This window comes from Oncorhynchus kisutch, linkage group LG12 (genome assembly GCF_002021735.2).
Source record: "Oncorhynchus kisutch isolate 150728-3 linkage group LG12, Okis_V2, whole genome shotgun sequence".
NCBI lineage: Eukaryota > Metazoa > Chordata > Actinopteri > Salmoniformes > Salmonidae > Oncorhynchus > Oncorhynchus kisutch.
In genome coordinates this window covers 41,095,768-41,114,598 of record NC_034185.2, presented here as the reverse complement: position 1 = coordinate 41,114,598, position 18,831 = coordinate 41,095,768, and positions in this window count along the sequence as shown.

Sequence of the window (18,831 nt, the reverse complement as noted above, 5' to 3'; positions counted from 1 at the left end):
CACCCACCTTGATAAAACGTGACAGAATCCCGCACCACCATGGAATCAGCAGGAAGAGAGGGTCCTCCATCACACCAGCGTGCTTCACCGGATTGGTTCTGCCATGGACCAAATGATGCAGGATGGATCGATGGGAGAGGATTGGCCTTCCCACCTCATCTCTAGCACCCTCTTCTCCAGCACCTCCTGTTCCTGCGACCACATCTGGCTCCGGGGCTCTTCGGCTGACACTCCCACGGGAGTATGACGGAACGGCGGCTGGGTGCCAGGGTTTCCTCCTTCAACTGGAACTATACCTGGCTACCGTGCGTCCTGCTCCCTCCGGAGAGGTGAGCGTGAGCGCCCTCGTCTCCTGCTTGACTGGGCGAGCCCTCGAGTGGGCCAACGCAGTGTGGAATGGTCCGGACTCGGCGAGGGATAATAATTACCGCAGGGAGCTGGCATGTCGGGACACCACATTCACACTGGATGAACTCATTAACTTGGCTATCCGTCTCGACAACCTGCTGGCTGCCCGCGGGTGTTCGGATCAGTCCCTGTCGTTTCCACTTCCCAGCCCTCCTGCCCCTATCCCTATGGAATTAGGAGGGGCGGCTTCGAGGGGGACCGGAGGAGGAGTGTCCTCCTGCACCAGTTGTGGTCGACGAGCCGGTGCTGGAGGAACTCGTCTGGGAGTCGGGAGGGCAGGCGGAGCACTGCTCGATCACCCCAGGTGAGTAAGCACCAGACTCACCCAGAGCTTCCTGTCGGTCATGTGTATGTGTTGACTTCTTTCCCTGGGTTTTTTCCCTCTCTACAGCATAAGGCACTAGTTGATTCAGGCGCAGCTGGGAATTTCATGGATCGTGGGCTTGCGTTAAGGCTAGGGATTCCCCTGGTGTCGTTAGACCTACCTTTCCCCGTGCACTCCTTAGATAGCCGACCATTAGGGTCAGGAGTAATTAGGGAGGCTACGGTGCCGCTGGACATGGTAACGCAGGGGGATCATAAGGAGCAGATTACTCTGTTCCTTATAGATTCACCTGCGTTTCCAGTGGTGTTGGGGGTTCCCTGGTTAGCTCAACACAACCCTGTGATTTCCTGGCGACAGGGGGCTCTTAAGGGGTGGTCAGAGGAGTGTTCAGGTAGGTGTATAGGAGTTGCCGTTGGTGTGACTACAGTGGAGAGTCCAGACCAAGTTTCCACCGTGCGCATTCCCTCTGAAAATGCCGATTTGGCTATCGCCTTCAGTAAAAAGAGGGCGACCCAATTACCACCTCATCGTCGAGAGGACTGCGCAATAAAAAACCTTCTGGAGAACGCTGCACTTCCTAGGAGTCACGTGTATCCATTGTCCCAGGAGGAGACGGTAGCGATGGAAACATATGTTGCTGAATCGCTGGGACAGGGGTACATTCAGCCCTCCGCATCACCCGTCTCCTCGAGCTTCTTTTTTGTGAAGAAGAAGGATGGAGGTCTGCGTCCGTGCATTGATTATAGAGGTCTAAATTCCATCACAGTGGGGTTTAGTTACCCACTACCTCTGATCGCTACGGCGGTGGATTCATTTCACGGGGCGCGCTTCTTCACAAAACTGGACCTGAGGAGCGCGTATAATCTGGTGCGTATCCGGGGAGGAGATGAGTGGAAAACCGCATTTAGTACTACATCTGGTCATTATGAGTACCGCGTCATGCCATACAGGTTGAAGAATGCTCCAGCCGTCTTCCAATCCTTCGTAGATGAGATTCTCCGAGACCTGCTCGGGCAGGGAGTGGTAGTGAACATCGATGACATCTTGATCTATTCTGCCACACGCGCGGCGCATGTGTCTCTGGTGCGTAAGGTACTTGGGCGACTGCTGGAGCATGACCTGTATTGCAAGGCGGAGAAATGTGAGTTTTTCAAACAGTCCGTTTCCTTCCTGGGGTATCGTATTTCCACCTCCAGGGTGGTGATGGAGGATGAACGCGTTACAGCCGTGCGTAATTGGCCGACTCCGACCACGGTGAAAGAAGTGCAGCGGTTTTTAGGGTTTGCCAATTACTACCGGAGGTTTAACCGGGGTTTTGGTCAGGTGGCTGCTCCCATCACCTCACTGCTGAAGGGAGGACCGGTGCGCTTGCGCTGGTCAGCAGAGGCGGGCAGAACCTTCAGTCGTTTGAAGGAGCTGTTCACCAATGCGCCCGTGTTGGCTCATCTGGACCCCTCTTTAGCGTTCATAGTGGGGGTGGATGCGTCCGAGGCTGGGGTCGGAGCCGTGCTGTCCCAACGCTCGGGCGTGCCACCCAAGCTCCGCCCGTGTGCTTTCTTTTCGAGCAAGCTCAGCCCAGCGGAGCGAAACTATGATGTGGGGGACCGGGAGTTGTTAGCTGTAGTCAAGGCTCTGAAGGTGTGGAGACATTGGCTTGAGGGGGCTAAACACCCTTTTCTCATCTGGACTGACCATCGTAATCTCGAGTATATCCGGGCAGCGAAGAGACTAAATCCACGTCAGACTAGATGGGCCATGTTTTTACCAGGTTCCGGTTTACCCTCTCATACCGGCCAGGCTCTCAAAACACCAAAGCCGACGCGCTGTCCCGCATCTATGATACCGAGGAGCGGTAACTCCCATCATTTCACCGTCATGTCTCGTGGCACCGGTGGTATGGGAGGTGGACGCGGAGATAGAGGAGGCCTCACGGTCAGAGCCGGCCCCCCCTAACTGTCCAGTGGGGACTCAGTACGTGCCGGGACAAGCTGATCCGGTGGGCTCATACTCTCCCCTCCTCGGGTCATCCTGGCATCGAGAGGACAGTGCGGAGTCTGAGAGGGAGATACTGGTGGCCCACGCTGGCTAAAGACGTGAGATTTTATGTCTCCTCCTGCTCAGTGTGTGCTCAGAGCAAGGCTCCTCGGCACCTGCCTAGTGGGAAATTACAACCCCTCCCCGTTCCACAACGGCCGTGGACACACTTATCGGTGGACTTTCTTACCGACCTTCCCCCGTCCCAGGGAAGTACTACGATCCTGGTCGTTGTGGATCGGTTTTCTAAGTCCTGTCGTATCATCCCGTTGCCCGGTCTCCCTACGGCCCTGCAGACTGCGGAGGCCTTGTTTACCCATGTCTTCCGGCACTATGGGGTGCCTGAGGACATCGTTTCTGATCGTGGTCCCCAATTCACGTCCAGAGTGTGGAGGGCGTTTATGGAGAGACTGGGGGTCTCGGTCAGCTTAACCTCAGGTTTTCACACGTCAGAGGGGGGGGTACTGTCACGACTTCCGCCGAGGTTGGCTCTCCTGCCTGTTCGGGCGGTGCTCGGCGGTCATCGTCACCGTCCTACTAGCCACTACCGATCCCTTTTTCGTTTGTCTGTTGGTATTGTCTGATTAGTTTCACCTGTGTGTATTTTAGTTTAATTAACGCCCTTATATGTAGTAGGTTGTCCCGCCCTTGTTTTGTGCGGGATTGTTTTTGTATTCATGTCATTGGGTGTAGTTCTTGTGTTTTATTCTCCGGTCTATTTTGATCCGTTGTTGGATTATTCACCCTGTGTGTTGGGTTGACCGTGTGTTTTTGTGCGCCGGAGAATAAACTGTTGAATCAGTAAACCTGCTCTCTGCGCCTGATTCCACCCACCTTGATAAAACGTGACACAAACAGTTCCATTTTCATTTCATCAGACCAGAGGACAATTCTCCCAAAAAGTATGATCTTTGTCCCCATGTGCAGTTACAAATCGTAGTCTGGCTTTTTATGGTGGTTTTGGAGCAGTGGCTTCTTCCTTGCTGAGCAGCCTTTCAGGTTATGTCGATATAGGACTCGTTTTACTGTGGATATAGATACTTTTGTACCTGTTTTCTCCAGCATCTTCACAAGGTCTTTTGCTGTTTTCTGGGATTGATTTGCACCTTTCGCACCAAAGTGTTTTCAACTCTAGGAGACAGAACGTGTCTTCTTCCTGAGCGGTATGACGGCTGCATGGTCCCATGGTGTTTATACTTGCATACTATTGTTTGTACAGATGAACGTGGTACCTTCAGGCGTTTGGAAATTGCTCCTAAGGATCAACCAGACTTGTGGAGGTCTATAATTTTTTTCTGAGGTCTTGGCTGAATTCTTTTGATTTTTCCCATGATGTCAAGCAAAGAGGCAGTGAGTTTGAAGGTAGGCCTTGAAATAGGTCAATTAACTCAAATGATGTCAATTAGCCTATCAAAAGCTTCTAAAGCCATGACATTTTCTGGAATCGTCCAAGCTGTTTAAAGGCACAGACTACTTAGTGTATGTAAACTTCTGACCCACTGGAATTGTGATACAATAAACAATTGTTGGAAAAATTACTTGTGTCATGCACAAAGTAGATGTCCTAACCGACTTGACAAAACTATCGTTTGTTAACAAGAAATTTGTGGAGTGGTTGAAAAACTCCAACCTAAGCGTATGTAAACTTCCTACTTCAACTGTATATGCTCCCAAGTGACGCATAGGTCTAAGGCACTGCATCTCAGTGCAAGAGGCATCACTACATTCCCTGGTTTGACTCCAAGCTGTATCACATCCGGTTGTGATTGGGAGTCCCACAGAGCAGTGCACAATTGGCCTAGCGTTGTCTGGGTTTGCAGGGATAGGCTGTTATTGTAAGTACGAATTTGTTCTTATTAACTGACTTGCCTAGTTAAATAGTTAAATAAAATATTGAAATGGTCTTCAGCATATATAAAAATATATATTTCTGATGTGAGGAAATGTTGCTTGTATGCCAGAGATCATTCGCATTGACAACAGGTTTGACTTTGAGACATTGATATCACAAAGGCCTCAAATTATTGAGAAAAGGGGGTACTTCTGGGTTGCATACAGTTGAATCATTTTGAAAACTAAGAGTTAGGTAGAAAAAGGCTTTAAAAAAAATACAGATTTGCCTAAATACGGAGGGAGAATTTTAGCATTTAAATTAAAAACCGAAACTGGTTTCCATCCCATTGTCTTTTCCATTATAAGCTCTCTCTCATGCTCTGAATTAATTTAACTTCTCTGGCTGTGCCCAGTCATTGTGTCCTGCAGAAGTGTTAATTTCTTCTACAGAGATAAACGCCTTTGTCAGAACCCTGAACCAGAACACTCCAAAAGGTTTGAAATGAACCGAGGATTAACCTTTTACTGCAGTGGGCTACATCACTGTCACACAAAGTGTTCTTGGTAGTCTTAAACAAATTATATCCAGGAGGAGTGGTCAGCGGTGCTCATGCACTCAAGAACCACTTGGCCGAGGCAGAGAAAATGGTCATCTGCTCTATATGATATGAAAGTCTTACGAAATACTTCCTGGATCATGTTCTACACTGTTTTTGAATGGCTTTCAAGATCATATTATCAATTGCATGTAAACACGGTCATTTCAGATACACTACACGACAAAAAAGTATGTGGACACCTGCTCGTCGAACATCTCATTCCAAAATCATGGCCATTAACATGGATCCACTCTTCTGGGAAGGCTTTCCACTAGATGTTGGAACATTGCTGTGGGGTCTTGCTTCCATTCAGCCACAAGAGCATTAGTGGGGTCGGGCACTGATGTTGGGCGATTATCCCTGGCTTGCAGTCGGCGTTCCAATTCATCCCAAAGGTGTTCGATGGGGTTGAGGTCAGGGCTCTGTGCAGGCCAGTTCCACACCGATCTCGGCAAACCACTCTTGTATGGACCTCGCTTTGTGCACAGGGGCAGTGTCATGCTGAAACAGGAAAGGACTTTTCCCAAACGGTCGACACAAAGTTGGAAGCACAGAATCGTCTAGAATGTCATTTTGTGCTGTCGTGTTAAGATTTCTCTTCAAAGGAACTAAGGGTAGTCTGTTGGCGATCCCAAGTGGCGCAGTGGTCTAAGGCACTGCATCTCAGTGCTAGAGGCGTCACTACAGACAATGGTTCATTTCCAGGCTGTATCACAACCGGCCGTGATTGGAAGTCCCATAGGGCGGCGCACAATTGGCCCTGTGTCATCCGTGTTAGGGTTTGGCTGGGGTAGGCCGTCATTGTAAATAAGAATTTATTCTTAAGTAACTTGCATAGTTAAATAAAGGTTAAATAAATAATTAAATTGTTCTAACCCGAACCCGACAAACAGTTATTGTGCTGACGTTGCTTCTAGGGGCAGTTTGGAACTTGATAGTGAGTGTTGCAACCGAGGACAGACGATTTTTCCGTGCTTCAGCACTCAGCAGTTCTACGTGCCATGAGCCTGTGTGGCCTACCACTTCGCGGCTGAGCCATTGTTGCTCCTATACTTTCCACTTCACAGTAACAACACTTACAGTTGACTGAGGCAGCTCTTGCAGGGAAGAAACTAGACAAACTAAAAGTTTCATCCGATGACGGTGCCACGTTGAAAGTCACTGAGCTCTTCAGTAAGGCCATTCTACTGCCAATGTTTGTCTATGGAGATTGTATGGCTGTGTGGTTGATTTTATACACTTGTCAGCAATGGGTGTGGCTGAAGTATCCGAATGCACTCATTTGAAGGGGTGTCCACATACTTTTGTATATATAGTGTATGTGTAAAATCCTATTCGTAGTCGTGGATTAATTTACTTTGACCAAATACTTTCTATGAAGGTTTTCGATTAACGTAATGAAAAACCTTAATGAAAGGCATCAGGTAGGAGTAAATTACTTTTTTATCTTGGATGCTGTCTCTAGTTAATTATATTCCGATTTATGAAATCATGCTTTTCTTACGCACACCTTTCTTTACCCACTTCTCAGTAGTAGGTGTTCAGACTTACCTTATAAAGGTGCTTAATGTTCTTTGTAGGCATGGTTCCCTTGCGCGAGCTGAGTAAATATAATTAATCAGCTGAAAACCCTCCCTCTTGCTGGTCAACAGATTTCATTGTGGAGTTTTCATCCAGTAGGGTTTTCAGTACATTTATCTTAAGCCATCCCTTTAGAAACGTTGTACCTTTAATTTAATTTTGTCGACAGGCTAGAATACATTGAGAGAACAGATTCAGAAAATAGGGATCAATGAAAGAATGCCATCTATGCATCTTGGTCTCTGTTTCAGCACCAACTGGTAGATTTAAAAATATTCTGATTTTGTAGATTATTCAGGCAAATTTTTAGGTTAGGAAAGTATGTACAATTCTTTAAAAAAAACAGGCTTGGAGAAAGCACAAAATATATTGATGAATAAAAATATAATGGTTTGATTCATCCTGAACGTTGTCCATGAAAATCCATGAATTATTGGAAAAGGTGGAAAAAAAGTGTACACAATAGGGCTTGAAAAATAGTCCTATGAATCTACCCTCATTCTCACTTATCATGGAACAGTATGACAATGGTCCAGTCATTGGGAACCGTGTACCAGGCTCCAGGTTTAACCTTCTACATGGTCTGAGTTCCATAATGATTCAAATAGTCTAAATGTCCCAAATGATTGCACAACATTAGCCTAATATGATCCACCAATGTTAGCGACACTCAGGAACAATTTACACAGACATGATGGTAACACTTTACTTGACACCCAGTGTCATAACACATTATGCCATGGTCATAGCCATGTCATAACCATGTCATGCCACTGTTATGACCCATATATTTACACATGTTGTGACATGTTGCATTATTTCATGGCTCGTTATGACACCTAAGAGGACCAAAACCAACATTGATTTAAATATTGTTTTTCCCTGCCAAGAAGTTTCTTTTCGTTTGAAAGTTTGCTTCTTAAATCCTGTTATGTTTTTTTTTAAATAACTTGTAGAAAATACATTATGATCATCCTGTGCCACTTTACTTGTACTAAGAAAATGCACTTTGTGACACTGTCAAGAAGCATTGTGGCCATAATAATCATATAATAATCATATAATAATCATATAATAATCATATAATAATCATATAATAATCATATAATAATCATATAAGCCAGATAGGCCTATCACTTACATGCCCATATATCAGTTATCAGTCAAAAAGAGGGTGTATTGTCCTGCTCCTGAATTGTTCTCCTGCATTCATCCCGGTCATCAGCAGCAGAGCATTGGGTAGGAACATGCCTGACTTGATCCTCTATGGTCAATTTCAGAAAATGTTATATAACACAAACATTCTGTTGACACATAGGCTAAGGCGTAATGGAATGTTTTGCCTTGTGTGGTAGGTTTTGTGGGGTTTGACACACTTATGGAGTTGTCATAACCAGCCATAAAATAACACAAAATATGTCACAACAGGTCTAACTACATGTGTCATGAGTGTTATGACCATATTATAACATGCTATGACAAGTTGTTATGAGATATTATGACATGTGTTAGGACGCTGGGTGTTCATGCCAAGTGTTACCTATGTGACAGAGAAAAGAAATGTAAACAGAATGGAATACAAAATGTAATTTACAAAATTGTCACTAATGTGACAGTTATAAATGTATGTGGGTGTTATTGATGGTGGCTCCCGATAGGGGATAATAATTAACATGATCCAACATGTAATATAAAAATAAACGGAGAAAAGCCCAGACATGGGGCTATGATTAAAACATTCTAAAGCACATACATCTACTTGGCAGATTCCGCCCTACATTCTGCCTACAGCTTGGGTGTCCAAATTCCATGCAAATTATAAGGGCATACAATAACAATGTGGAAAATGGCACAGCTATTTATAGCCTATTTTACTGTGGAATGCTGATAGGATTTTCAGTCCATATACCTGGTTTCACATTTGTCTCCAGGGATCATAAGGAAAAATCTTCCAAAACAATTGCTATGTATATTTACCCCCCCCCCCCCCCCCCCATCTACAAAACAATGATGACTCATTTACCTAGCTCTTAGCAAGAGCTCTTAGTAATTTAGAAATGGCACTGCTGTTATTTCTATCGTAAAAATTGTAAGTAAAAAAAGCAAGTAATAAAACAAAATAACAATAACGAGGCAATTTACGTATACAGGGGTAACCAGTACCGAGTCAATGTGGGGGGTACAGGTTAGTTGAGGAAATTAAGCTAATATGTACATTATCAGTCAAAAGTGTGGACACACCTACTCATTCATGGGTTTTTCTTTATTTAAAAAAAACTATTTTCTACATTGTAGAGTAATAGTGAAAACATCAACACTATGACATAAAACATATGGAATCATGTTGTAACCAAAAAAGTGTTAAACAAATCAAAATATATTTTAGATTTGACATTTTTCAAAGTACCCACCCTTTGCCTTGATGACACTCTTGGCATTCTCTCAATCAGCTTCATGAGGTAGTCACCAGGAATGCATTTCAATTAACAGGTGTGCCTTCTTAAAAGTTCATCTGTGGAATTTATTTCCTTCTTAATGCGTTTAAGCCAATCAGTTGTGTTGTGACAAGGTAGGGGTGGTATACAGAAGATAGCCCTAGTAAAAGACCAAGTCCATATCATGGCAAGAACTTTGAAAGTTTCTTCAAATGCAGTCGTAAAAACCATCAAGTGTTAAGATGAAACTAGCTTTCATGAGGACCGTCACAGGAAAGGAAGACCCAGAGTTACCTCTGCTGCAGAGGATAAGTTCATTGGAGTTACCAGCCTCAGAAATTGCAGCCCTAATAAATGCTTTACAGCCAACCGCCGTGTCTTTGAAAGACGCAGAATAGGTGAACGGATGATCTCTGCATGTGTGTTTCCTACTGTGAAGCATGGAGGAAGAGGTTTGATGGTGTGGGGGTGCTTTGCTGGTGACACGGTCTGTGATTTATTTAGAACACAAGGCACACTTAATCAGCATGGCTACCACAGCATTCTGCAGCAATACGCCATCCCATCTGGTTTGCGCTTAGTGGGACCATCATTTGTTTTTAACAGTACACCTCCAAGGGTGTGTAAGAACTATTTGACCAAGAAAGAGAATGATGGTGCTGCACCAGATGACCTGGCCTCCACAATCACCCGACCTCAACCCAATTGAGATGGGTTGGGATGAGTTGGACCGCAGAGTGAAGGAAAAGCAGCCAACACGTGCTCAGCAAAACCCTTGAATGACCAGGTGTGTCCAAACTTTTGACTGGTACTGTAAATGTACAGTAGGTAGGGGTAATGTGCATAGATAATAAACGCTGATGGTTTCCTTGCGTGTAAAGGTGGTGGAATTATGAGAAAGTCAAGGTCAGAATATGGCTTATCTCTGTAGACACATCTTCATTTCTTTAGATCTCCACCCCCAGAACAAATAGCAAGTGAATAGCATGCTATTCTCATGCTTAAGTTTAAAGTCAGAATACGCAAAGAGAGAGAAGTGCATCATAAAAAGGGAATAACTTTCCATTTAAGCACGCAGAATTGGGGCCTTATAGCTCAATGCTAGGGACATACAAAAAACAGCAAGGAACCTTGTGAGTTGTTGTCAAATACGGACATTTTCCACACTAATCTGCCCACACTAATCTACTAAGTGTTTGCAACAAATATTGGTTGTTAACCTCGCTATACTATTGTGATAGTCCCATCAAAAATTGCAGCCCACAACTTTAGAACTTACAAATACTTTAGTTTATAGCTTCACATGTTTGTCTCGTTGTCTGCTAAATGCCAACCTGCTCTGTACTCACCACCACTGTATGAACGCGCCTCTTATTATTTGGTTTCCCCCATGTCGGGGCGTGTTTACAAAGTTAATTGTAAATGCTAACGGTTAGTCAAGTTGTGTCTTTATATCGTGTAAGGTGTTAAGTATTGTCAATTAGAATGTAACTGAGCAATACAAATGTAGGATCTTCATTTGGTCATCCTGTTGCAGGAGTATTTTCCTGCCATGCTGGAAATGTAAAACTTGTAGTGCATTTGAGATTTAAAAAGGCTTCTGAAGTTTGTACTTCCACTTTGAAATGTCAGACTTTATTTTCCCTTGTGAAAAATGTATCGACCCTACAAAATATCCATTCATTATAATCCACATAATAATTCACATTTACTGCAGAATTATTTTCCTGCTGTAGCAAACTGGCTCAAATTAGAATCCTGCATATGTAGTACAAGTAGACTATTGCCAGAGAAGTGTATTATTCATGTGTATTAGTAATTTACCTGTTTAAAGGTGTTAGCCTAATGGTTTATCCCAGGTTAGGGCAGGAGAGCTGTTAGGCTGGGTTTACCCAGTCAGCCCAATTCTGATCTTTTTTCCACTAGTTGGTCTTTTGAACAATCACATCAGAACTTTTCACATCAGATCTATTGCAGAACCGATCTGATTGGTCAAAAGACCAATTAGTGAAACAAAGATCAGACTTGGGCTGCCTGTGTAAACACAGCCTTAGGTTGTGTTCCCCTGCTCATACGTTGCATGCATCAACCAATGGTTGCGTGCCAAGTCAGAGACTATAACATAAGGTGGATAACTGATACATAAAATACCTATCCAGGCGTTGTATGATCTGGTATGCGTCAGCAACGCCTAGGCAGAGGAACACGCTCTTACTAACGTCTCTTACTAATGTCATGACTAACGTCATGTAGTTACTCTTACTGACTGATTTATTATCATAAACACAAATGTGTTTGGCCTTTTGTGCTCGAGTCGAGCATTGCTATTTTGGACAGTTTCTAAGAAAATTCTACACACCCCTTGCACAGTCTTCACATTTTGCTGCCTTAAAATTCAATCTAAAAAGGGACTAACGTAGATTTTTCTATTACAGATTGCATACTCCACATTTTCAAAGTGAAAACATGGGTCCAAACTAATAACATTTAAAAAAGAAAATACTAATACTCACACCCCAGAGTTAATAATTGGTGAAAGCACTTTTGGTAGCCATTATAGCTGTAAATCAATTTGAATAAGATTCTACCAACTTTGCACAACATTTAGGGAAACATACAAGCTCAGTACATGTGGTTGGTAGTCATTGATGGACAGCAATTTTCAAACCTTGCGTCGCCCTAATCTGTTTCACCTGACTTTGTGCTTGTCTCCACCCCCCTCCAGATGTCTCACCCATCTTCCCCATTATCCCCTGTGTATTTATGCCTGTGTTCTCTGTTTGTCTGTTGCCAGTTCATCTAGTTTTGGGAAGTCAACCAGCAGGTTTTTCCTTGCTCCTGCTTTTTTCATATCTCTGATTTTCTAGTCCTCCCGGTTCTGACCTTTGCCTGCCCTGACACTGAGCCCGCCTGCCTGACCATTCAACCTGCCCTGACCTCAAGCCTGCCTGCTACTCTGTACCTGCTGGACTCTGACCAGGTGTATGATCTTTTGCCTGTCCACGACCTGTCTCTTGCCTGCCCCTTGTTTCTAATAAATATTTGAGATTTGAACCATCTGCCTCCCGTGTCTGCATCTGGGTCTCGCCCTGTATCGTTATACATTGTCTCTGATTTTCAAGCAAATTTGTGTCAGGGCTGAGACTGGACCACTCAGGAACACTCAACACATCTTTGGAAAGCCCCCACACACATTCTGAAATTATTATTTATTATTTTAATATTGGAATATGATAAGTGGTCGGGTAGGCTGCTTGGAGTGTTTATCCAACTAGATGACATTTTTAAAAGTATGTCCTCCCACTTCTAAAACCAAAGTTGCGCCCTTGTTTGCACGTGATCCTCTGACTTCGACTCAATGGTTGCTGCTCCAGAGCCTCTTAAATGTGTTATCTATCTTAACAAACCTAACAAAATAAGAACTCAGTTTAAAAGAGCAGTACAAGATGAGGCCATACTGTTGTATCTAAGGAAGACGCCTCTGGAGAAGATAAAGGATGACATCCCTGCATTCCTCCATAACAAAGCAAAGAACATCCAGCAACATTACAAAACCACCCACATACAGAACAGAGGGAGACATTTCAAGTTATTTTACATGCTTGGATTCCCACTTACGTGCTCTACGCATAATTCATCTGTGATTTAGACAGCTTTGTTTGCTTAGCTCGACTTTTCTCCAGACTTTGTTGTGACAGAGTTAGTTTTCATTTGAAGGCTTCAGAGGTGACAACAGTGCCTACACTGTTCAACATCAATACATCACAGTCCTCTTTGGGGTGGAAAACAAACTAGTTTGAAATGGAGGTAAATATGAATTTCCTTGAAAAATAGTTGAACTTTTTGCTTCCTCAAAGTTTTAACACCCCCCCCAAAAAACTATTTCTCAAAATATTAATTGGCCTACTTATCGGCCTAATCCAATATCTTACAATAACGCCTCAAAAGATAGAAGTAGAATACATCAGAGAGGGAATAGAGAAAAATAGCTGTGGAAGCATGACAGATGTGTGATGTAGCCTGTATTATATTATGGATATGAGAGTTGACAGGTAGAATACAAGGAGAGTAAGAAGAAAGAAAGAGAAGGAAAGAGAGAACTTCCAAAGGGACATCCATCACTGTGTGGAAGAGACAAGCCTAGATCTGTTTCATCCACTGTTGTACTACAGGCTTTAGCCGAGGAGAAGTGTTGTAAAGACCTCAACCCACACTGTAAGTGCTAACCTTTGACTTTAGACTAGGAGAAGTGTTGTAAAGACCTCAACCAACACTGTAAGTGCTAACCTTTGACTTTAGCCGAGGAGAAGTGTTGTAAAGACCTCAACCCACACTGTAAGTGCTAACCTTTGACTTTAGCCTAGGAGAAGTGTTGTAAAGACCTCAACCCACACGGTAAGTGCTAAGCTTTGACTTTAGCCGAGGAGAAGTGTTGTAAAGACCTCAACCCACACTGTAAGTGCTAACCTTTGACTTTAGCCGAGGAGATGTGTTGTAAAGACCTCAACCCACACTGTAAGTGCTAACCTTTGACTTTAGCCTAGGAGAAGTGTTGTAAAGACCTCAACCCACACTCTAAGTGCTAACCTTTGAGATGCATATTCCTGTCCAAGTGTGCTGGAGAATGAAGAAGGCCACTGTGTTCTTGGAGATCTTCAATGCTGCAGAAATGTTTTGGTACCCTTCCCCAGATCGGTGCCTCGACACAATCCTATCTCTATAGTCAATTCCTTCGACTGATGGCTTGGTTTTTGGTCTGGCATGTACTGTCAATTTTGGAACCTTATATAGACAGGTGTATGTGTTTCCAAATCATGTCCAATCAATTTAATTTACCACAGGTGGACTCTAATCAAGTTGTAGAAACATCTCAAGGATGAACAATGGAAAGAAAATAGACCTGAGCTCAATTTCGAGTCTCATAGCAAAGGGTCTGAATAGCTATGTACATAAAAAATGTTTTTCACTTTGTCATGATCAGGTATTGTTTGCAGATTGATGAGGATTTTAATTAATTTAATATATTTTAGAATCAGGCTGTAACGTATCAAAATGTGGAAAAAGGGAAGAGGTCTGAATACTTTCCGAATGCATTATACAATTCAACTTGAGAATGTATTCTACCTTATTTGCATATTTCCCAGTGCAAAATGAAACTCTTTATGACTATAGATGACATACAGTATATAATAAGGCCTTTCTTTACGGGTCAGTGGTCTAAGACAGTGGTCTGAAACTCTTGGTTTACAGGTCACATCAAGCCTGCAAGTCACATTATGCTGGCTTGCAAAGTGATATGTAATTCCTGTTGGAATCCAGCCAGAGTGAGTATCTCCAACAATTGGAACTTTTAATCACTTTTAACCTGCATTGAGAATGAATGCCAACAGGGGGAACTAACCAATTTGATTATTTTTGTTTTTTATTTATGTTATTTCCCTCAACAAGCTTTTTCAAATTCAGCTAAGAGCAGATTTTTGTTGAGTGTACAAACATTAACACTTTAGCTCAAATTCTTAATGTGAAGTCCACTCAACTCACAGAATAACTCTGATTAAGCAATTGGTTAAATTGGCTTTTTAAATGATTTGTTTTACAGTGCACAGAGACTGGGGACTTATAGTCATACAATACAGATCGATCAAAGCATTTGCAACATTGGTAGATCAACATGGAGTTCTATCATTCACCCATTGACCTGTACAGTATAAGGTGTTAACATGACACAACAAGCTTGTCTCCACCAGTTTGACAACACTATTGCTTTATGCCTACTGGTGTTTTGACTCTACAGGATCCAGGAAACTAGAATGAGGAAAATATCGTAAGTTATTTGGACACATATGGACACATTCTACCGTAAACTATATGTACACATTTTCCGTAAATTATATGTACACATTCTACCGTAAATTATATGTACACATTCTACCGTGAATTATATGTACACATTTTCCGTAAATTATATGTACACATTCTACTGTAAATTATATGTACACATTCTACCGTGAATTATATGTACACATTTTCCGTAAATTATATGTACACATTCTACTGTAAATTATATGTACACATTCTACCGTAAATTATATGTATACATTCTACCGTAAATTATATGTACACATTTTCCGTAAATTATATGTACACATTCTACCGTAAATTATATGTACACATTCTACTGTAAATTATATGTACACATTCTACCGTAAGGAGCCTTGGAACCGTCAGCAGTTCTTAGTCAAAGTGTAGTATTGTGTTGTCCACTCAATGTCTTGTGTTGTCCACAATATTCATCGACACAGCACTATGGTAAACCCAAGGCTAATGGCCACTGTAGCAGCTGGTTGGTTGGGATCATGGCTGGTTGGTTGGCTGGCAGCAGGAGCAGAGCAAGCCAAGCCAACACTATCCCGTCCTGTCATTTTGCCTCTATAGCAAAGGCATCCAGGTTCAGGGCGCAGCCAATATAACATGTGGCATATCAACCATGATGGCCATCCTTGGTGAACGATCTAATGCCGACCCACAATGCACTGGGGGAACCAAATGAGCTGCCTCTACACAGCTTGTTCCAGGCTTTGAATTAGGTCAAAATTATTTTATGTCAACGGTCACGTCATTAGGATATTGTTTTTCTGACATCTGTTAAGACAAAATAAGGTGTGAACACCATGCACAGCACAGTATGTGCCCCCCCCCATCCTCCCTGAGTGACTAATCTCTGCATAGCTGATGAATAATTAACACTAGGACATGATGCTCTAATGAGCTTTAACACCCCTCAGATAGTCACACCATTTACCGACTGTATCTTAATGGTAGCTATATTATACCAATTGCCCCTAGAAATGATTTTGTTGTGCACAATGAGTATTTAACATGGACCTACATATGTATCCATTAATATGACACGTACAGTATGGCCTCAGTAAAGGAACACACCATACCAATCATACAATATCTGCCCTATAAGTGCAAGGGTGACAATAAAGGAACAATCAATTGTCATAGAAATTGTGGGGGAAAATATAAGCAATATTGTTCTCAGCAGTTTCCTGTACTGTATGTAGACTGTGTTCAAAAGAGTTGTGTCTGAACGGTGTTTTCCTCTGATGTGACGACGACTACTGGGCTGTCCACAAGCCAAAGGGGCAACAGTAAGGGTAACCAGCGACATGCAATCAACTGCAGCGGTGCGTGCACCGCACCCCTTTCTCTATCACCTCACCTGGCATTTTGTTTGAGCAATTTGGAATGGTGAAAGCACTTGGTGTGTGCTGTACACTGACTGCACATGACATGTGTAACCTTCTCTGTCCAAACAAACAGCGGGTTAGTCATTATTTGGTAGGCCCTCAAGACACCAAGGGAGGCAGTGTTTTTGAAGTGCGTGTGGGGTGCTGGTCAGGAGTACATTGCTGAGATTTGTTCTTCTTTTGAGTTGTTTTGAGAGAGGAGAGGTTTGATGCTATTCCAGACATTGATGGTATTTTAGGTCTGTGAAGCTACATGTACAGTATGTAATGATATATATCAACGATATGGTGAAAAAATGCTAACTTACAGTATGTATTTTGTGATGTAGTTGTTCCTGGTGCACCACTACCCAGAGCATTGGAGTGTATAGAGATTTACAGTACATGTGATCCTACTATATATTCCTCTGCTGCAAGCCATTGGAGCATGCTGAGCTTTCCCTCTAGGCATCTCTACAGGGATGTACTGTATACCATCCACTACATGTTGTTTGTCTCCTCTGACTCGCTCTGAGGCCTGTTCAGTCACCCAGCTTGACTGTGGTTCAGCCAGGCCTCTTGAGAGTCTTCAAAGGGGGTGTAAATGTCCAACACACGTCTCTGGCTCCTCTGACACCAAAGTCTCCCGTCTCCTGTTTGAACCTGGACTCCCTTCTGAAGCTCTCCTGTGGACTGACCCTGTCCCCCCACACACAGCCAGCCATGCAGAAAGACCGAGCGAGAGATAGAGAGAGCGAGAAAGAAAGAAATAAAGAGGAGAGGGAGAGAGAACAAGGGAGAGAGAGAGAGATAGAGAGAGAGGGGAGGGGGGAGTGAGAAAGTCTCACTGGGCTCAATGTAGCGAGGCTTGTCAGGAATAAAGCCTTTGTTTATTTTCGCTAGGTTCACCGTTCTGTGCTACTCTCTCTGTGTTTGACCTGTCAGCCATGACAATCAATACTACACAGAGAAGCGGCGGCTGTGGAAGAATGGAAATAAATGTTACGCTGGACTTCGTTGAGCAGCTATAAAATAATCCTTCATAACCTTCTACGAAATAATTCATTTTGAAATGTCAAATTCCTTTTAATTTAACTATCCTTGCTAGAATAAGCTTAGCTACTAAAGCCCTTGAAATCTCAGGATTACCTCAATATTTCAAATTTAGATATAGCCTCAAGCACAGTGCAGACTAATTTCCTGGTGTGCCCAAATGAATGAGAAACATAATTTGTTGAAATGAGTGAGAACACGCACTCGCTTGTGCCCAAACGCACACACGCACACACACACACACACACACACACACACACACACACACACACACACACACACACACACACACACACACACACACACACACACACACACACACACATACACACACACACACACACATTCTCTGAACCTAGGATGGGAATGGGGCTACGGACAGATGTGGTATAATGGAGGTTCTTGTAAATAATGTATTGAAAGTGCAACTGGGCAAAATATCGTACTTATGTGATGGGAATAGGATTGTCTAAGAAGAAAATGTGTGGATATCTTACCACTTTGCAGGAAATGTATTTTCAAAGCTCACCGCAATACAAAACCAAGACCAAACAAAGAACAATCCCCGCAACCACAATGCAAATCCATGACACCTTTGCAATAGACGAGCAGTGTTGAGGGCTCCTCCGCAAAGCCGGTCCATTGATTATACAACCTAATTCCACAGCCTTCGTTAAAGCCGTCCAATCGAAACAAATCTGCTAGGCAGAGCAGCCAATCATTCCCGAACCACAATCTATTACCCCCACGGAGTCTTCCTGGTGATAAACAAATGGACAACAGCTAATTGGACGCATCTCTCATTGGATGACAGGAATGGATCTGTTTAGATTTAAACTGTTCATTACCAGGAACAACAACCCCAAATGTAGGAGGGAGGGGTTAAAACATCACACTGAAAATAATGCATGTATTACATATGGTTTCCAATTACACAAAAATATAAACGCGACATGTAAAGTGTTGGTCCAATGTTTCATGAACTGAAAGACCTTATTTGTCATAGATTTTGTGCACACATTTGTTTACATCCCTGTTAGTGAGCATTTCTCCTTTGCCAAGATAATCCATCCACCTGACAGGTGTGGCCTATCAAGAAGTTTAATAAACAGCATGATCATTACACAGGTGTACCTTGTGCTGGGCACAATAAAAGGCCACTCTAAAATGTGCCGTTTTATCACACAACTCAATGCCAGAGATGTCTCAAGTTTTGAGGGAGCGTTCAATCAGCATGCTGACTGCAGGAATGTCTATCAGAGCTGTTGCTAGATCATTTCATTTTAATTTCTCTACCATAAGCTGCCTCCAACGTCATTTTAGAGAAT